Source organism: Euprymna scolopes, chromosome 35 (genome assembly GCF_053919585.1).
Source record: "Euprymna scolopes isolate OS-2025 chromosome 35, ASM5391958v1, whole genome shotgun sequence".
NCBI classification, from domain to species: domain Eukaryota; kingdom Metazoa; phylum Mollusca; class Cephalopoda; order Sepiida; family Sepiolidae; genus Euprymna; species Euprymna scolopes.
Genome location: NC_136516.1, coordinates 9,657,889 through 9,663,888, shown reverse-complemented (window position 1 = coordinate 9,663,888; position 6,000 = coordinate 9,657,889). Strand labels below are relative to the sequence as shown.

Genomic DNA, 6,000 nt, shown 5'->3' with positions numbered 1-6,000 from the left:
TTTCCGTAGGCTGTTTTTGAACCCAGTCAACGACGGGTACTTTTGCTAGTATATATATATATAAATATATATATATATATATATATATAAATATATATATATATATATAAATATATATATATATATATAAATATATATATATATATATAAATATATATATATATATAAATATATATATATATAAATATATATATATATAAATATATATATATATATATATATATAAATATATATATATAAATATATATATATATATATATGTATTCGATGCCTCCGTTCAGTCTCGAAAGACAACGGATACCCCCTGTAGGAGCAGCTGAGGTAAGGGTTGCGCAATCTACAACCACACCTCATCTGAATCGTCACTGCTTGAGCCCAGTGGCAAGGAAAAGTCCAGGACGACTGGAAACAATGCCGAGATAATAAGAGAGTAAAAACAGCACCTTGAAGCCACAAATGGTCACCCATCTGGTAATGGCCAGGCTCATCGTTGCTTAACTTCGGTGATGGGTGATGGGTTGTCAAACGTGATTATACCGTATATTTTTCGGTTTAATAATCTCTATATAATGATCGCTATATAATGATCTCTATATAATGATCGCTATATAATGATTCCTGTATAATGATCGCTATATAATGATTCCTGTATAATCATCTCTATATACGTATCTCTTCATAATGATCTTTGTATGATAATGGCTGTATAATAACTAGGGTGGTGTCAACAGAATATTCTTTTCATTGTTTTGACTCTCAAGTATATATCCGACACAGTAAGACACAGACAATCAACCGAGAATCACATCATTCTATATAAAAAACATATAAGATATTGACGGATATATACTCAAGAGTACAAACAATGAAAAGATTATGCTATTGTCACACCCCTAATAATAACATGTTTTATAATATGTACATAATAATTCCTGTGTAATGATCTTTTCGTAATAATCTCTTTATAATGATCTCTGTGTGGTAGTCGCTGTATAATAATATCTGTACTTTAATCTTTATATAATAATCTCCGTATAATGAGTGTGGTATAAGAATGCGATTAGAATGACTTGTAAATAAATGTGTTTTTCACAAGCTGCTAACAAAGGATTACTTACATTTAGATCCGGCTTGAAAAGATGCTGGAAGCCACGTATCATGTCATCTTCATCGTCATACGTACACGAAAAAAAAAATCTCATGTTGTACTTACCTGAAAATAAACAATAAAACTGAATTAGTTAAACATAAATAAAACAGATAAACAAAATACGACGATGAATTTATTCGGTTGGCAACTAATTTCAAGAGGACTCCAGAAATTAGTCAATAATAAAGTGACGAATTCGAGCTTACATTTATTCCTATATTACTTTGGCATAATATGAAAAATTACAAATTTTTGCAGCCCCGATGGGAAGTCAAGAATAAAGTTATATCAAATGAATAAGTTATTGTTGTTTAGTTTCCTTCGGAGGAAGATGAATTTGAATAATGAAAATAGACGAAAGCAACGGAGAGAAAAATATGTTCTTTGCACGTAGTTTAGTTTAGAGTTTGGAGACAGACCGTAAAGTGAGACGAGTTAGCACGAAAGATATCATCTCCGCGTTTTGGAAGCTGGGATAAACGTAACTTTAGCATAATGTAGAAAATTACAGCATATTGCAGCTTCGATAGAAGTTCTGAATGAAGTTATATATATATATATATATATATATATATATATATATATATATATATATATATATATATATATATATATATATATATTAGATTGAAATTTTAAATTCGACCGTTTTGGATTTTACCATTTTTGGATTTTTACCCTTCACCGGACTATCCATTCATGTGAAATCTTTTTATTATTTTTGTTTTGCCTCCTGTTCCCCTTACCTCACCCTTTTTTTAACCAAGTAAGATCTTTGACTTACTTGTAGTTTCATTAAATACTTTTATATGCAAAATCCGATCCTACATTTTGCTAATTCCTGCCCTCTGATGAGAAGGAGAGTATTTCTTCGAAACTCCGCGGATTAAGGACTATCCACTTATCTTGTGCTTCCTTTTTTAAAATTAAATATGCTTTTAACTCTTTTTCAAGATGTCTTTTAACATATCTTATTAATCATTTGTTCATATTATAAGCTCTATTTCCTTTTCGGTTTTATTGAGCTTTTTACATCTGACTGAGTTTATTTTACTTGTAAATATTAACTCTTTAATATTTATGATATCTTTTAAGTTTACCATTTTGATTACCTTAGTAAACCTATTATAACTTTTATTATATATATATATATATATATATATATATATATATATATATAAAAGTGAACGTGTCTGTCTGTCTGTCTGTGTACATTTCCCTACGCAATAACTCTGTCAATTTTTAGTCTATAGACTCGAAATTTGAAATACCGGGTACTGAGATTCGGGAAAATCGATGTGACGCGTGTCAGCCAGAAATTTGGCTGTTAAGGGGTCAAATTTCAACGATTTGACCTTTAAGAACTCTACCAAACTCCTCCGACAATTTTGGGTCTAGACACTTGAAATTTTAGATATAGGTTCCTTGAACCTGGATCTAACTTAATAAAGTGATTTGAGCCCGAAACTATAAATTTTAAGGGGTCATAATAGGGGTCAAATTAAAAAAAAATTTACTCTTTTTTTTTTTTTTGCTCAGCATACACCTCCAAACACCCGGGCAACGCCGGGCTGAAATGCTAGTATAATATATTGTTATTTGGTTTCCTACGGAGGCAGATGGACTTGAATAATCTGAAGAGACAAAGACACAACAGAAAAAGGTATGCTCTTTGCTTGTGCGTCACACAAACTGAATTTTATTATATGTGGAACGATAAAGTTGTCGCCCTAAAGAAAGCAACGCTACAGCTTTATTCTAAAACTTTTATTAGAAAGAAAAATCGATTCAGGTACCTTGAGTATGTAGTAGAGCTGACATCTATTCAATGTAGCCGCCTTCATCTTCAATCACCCCCTCGATACATATCCAGAACTGAAAGCATGCTTTTTCTATAAGCGCCGGCGGGAGCTCGGCCAATACTCGGCGGATTGCGGCGACCAGGTTGGTTTTGGTGTTGTGGGAGATCATGTTGGTGATGTTTTACACGTATGACCAAAGTCGTAGCACTCCTGATGCTAAGCCTGAGTCTCTTTGGACGTGGACCGGCGCCGAGTCCTGTTACCAAACTCAGGGTCTGCCAGGTGCCACCTTTTTTTTTTTTTTTTTTTTACACAGTGATCACCACTTATCAAGGCCCGGAAGCCACTCAGGGATAAGGGTTATTGCAAGTACATCACGTTAGTGAGGAGATTTTATGAAGTGTTTAATTAGGGGGGGGCGGTTCATTAGGAATTTGTTAACATTAGACTTGAAGACATCCAAGTTGTAGTCCGGAGGGAAGCAGGCAGACGGAACAGAGTTCCACAGGCGTGCAGTTCTAAGAAAGAAAGAATTTTTTGATTCTGATTGTACGAGAGGATCACCACACTCTTCAGCACATCCAAGTACACTTTGGTGTTGACTTTCAAGCCGAATTCGAAGATGTGAGGTGGCATGATGTGGTCCTCACTTGAAACCACACCAAAGACCATAACTGTGGCTGAAAACTTACGCGGACTAAATGTTAATGAACTGTTTTATTATATGTGAAGCATCCACACTTGCACACAACAATTAAAAAACAATTTTAACCACTAGACGTCAAACTGTATATATCACAACGTTAAAGAGACATCAGTTATATAGATCTTGTTTTTATACTGCTCGACCATACAGCATACACATTCTTGAGTTCAACAAGAAATAAACATCGAACGAAACGCTGTGAGAATAACATCCAATATAAGTAAAGTAGTCCAAATATTCCAAATAATCCAATGCGTATGTGATAGTTTGTACGTGTTTTAGAAGCTGTTGTTTGCTTTACTTGTTTCTAACTGGTTTGACTCGTTAGTTTGTCTATTCGTCTTCTCTTTTGATACCTTGTTGTTGTAATGCAGCTTCTTATTCCGCTAGCTTCTGTCCAAGAACTGCAGACTTGCAAGGCCGCTGGAAAAATGGTGGGATCTTTCTATCGATCCGGTAGATATCTAACTGCTGATGCTATTCTCTATCTATATAAGAGCTAGGTACGTCCAAGGATGGAATACTGTTGCCACATCTGGGCAGGAGCTGCTAGAAAGGACTTGTCCTGCCTTGATAGAGTCCAAAATAGACTTCGTAGCCTCGTAGGAGATGTCCTTTTCTCTTCCTTACAACCTTTATCTCACAGAAGAGATGTTGCGAGTTTGTCTCTGATGTATCGTTATTTTCATGGAAAGTGTTCGAATGAGCTTCAATCTATGGTCCCCCCTTCGCCAAACTTTCACAAGAAACACTCGTCTAGCTGTAAACACTATCAATAATTCCCCCACTCTTTATCTGTGCCTAAACCTAAACGTAGATTCCATGAACAAAGCTTCTTTCTTAGAACTGCACGCCTGTGGAATTGTCTTCCGTTTTCCTGCTTTCCGGCTGACTACAATATGGTTGTCTTCAAGTCTAACGTAAATAAGTTCTTGATGAGCCGTTCCATATAAGTTATCAAATTTACCAAATTTTCATTACTAATGATTACTATATTGTCCAATTTCTACTGTACACTCTTTAACCCTTATCCTTGAGTGGCCTCTTGGCCTTGATAATGTGGTGATGCCTATGTAAAAAGAAAAAAAAAAACATGTAATTTATTTTATTTTATTTTTTCCAAATCAAGCTCAATAGGCGTCTCCTATTTTTTCGATAATCATACTTAGTTCTTGTTTGCTCCTTTCATCAAATGGCTTCACACATTGTCTGGAGCGATTTCCATTAAAAAAAGGTGTTGTTGAATATTGTGACTCCCAGGCAGTGCAGGGTTACACAGAGAGAGAGAGAGAGAGAGAGAGAGAGAGAGAGAGAGAGAGAGAGAGAGAAAGAAAGATAAAGTGCGATATCTTTTCATGTTTCTATTTACATGCCTCCCCACGAGGGCAGAGTTTGACACAAAGTCGGTTTTTAATGTGGGGGAAATCCACCTCTCCAAAAAACTGGGCACTTTAGATAGGAACAAAAATAAAAAAAATTGTCTCAGTCATGAAAGACTTTTCCTTCATCACTGAGGACAGAAAACGTGAAGTGTAGCATCAGAACAGATACTACACTGTGATCTTGGCTTGATGTAACAATAAAATATTTGAATCAATAACAGAGTACAAAGGTGTAATAAAATATTTAGGAGAAATATTTACAACAATGACAGTTGAAATTTAGTTTCAACAAAATAAACAAAAGGGTTAACCGAATTTAGAACAATAACAAGAATGAATTGTGACGTAAAATTTTTCGTTTAATTCTAGGCAAAGACAGAGAATGAACAGAATGGCTGGCAGTGGTTGTAGTGAGACGAGCGTTTACCATGAATATTTTATAGGGAGGACCATAGATTGATGCTCATTCGAGCAAAGATAGTCTTGTAATATCTCTACAGCGAGAAAGAGGTAACAGGGAGAGTAAAAGGACACCGCTAACTAGATTTCGAAGCCGGTTTTTTGTACCCTGTCCACACAGGAAAGGATGTTCTGAGTAGCTCCTTTACAGATGCGACAAGAGCACACCATCATATGACTTGTCTCTTACATAGGTGGAGTATTGCAACGGGAGTGAAATAAATTCATAGTACGCCACAAAAATTTCCACATGAAAACAAAATGGTTGCTTGCAATTTGTACTTTTTTTTTTTTTTTTTTTTTGCTCGACATCTTACCGGAAGCAGCTATTAACTTACTTTTTTACTAGTATTTTTTAAACATCTTTTAATCTTTCTTTTTTTCTCTTGCATCAAATGGCCGATCATTCATTGCAAGCTGAGTTTAACTAACATTTCTATTTCGGTGCATTACCGCAAGGAAGAGTTGTCGGAAAATAATACGGCTGAACGACCCGAAAAG

At 34.9% G+C, this 6,000-nt stretch overlaps 1 long non-coding RNA gene across 1 annotated transcript in view; it reads right to left on the bottom strand.

Annotated features, from left to right (window-relative positions):
• Positions 1 to 273: 273 nt before the first annotated feature.
• LOC145259674 (uncharacterized) overlaps positions 274 to 6,000 on the bottom strand; it is a 422,066-nt gene continuing 416,339 nt past the window's right edge. Inside the window, exon 2 of the long non-coding RNA XR_013864180.1 lies at positions 274 to 1,213. This is a non-coding gene — a long non-coding RNA (uncharacterized LOC145259674). The remainder of the gene's footprint in view (positions 1,214 to 6,000) is intronic.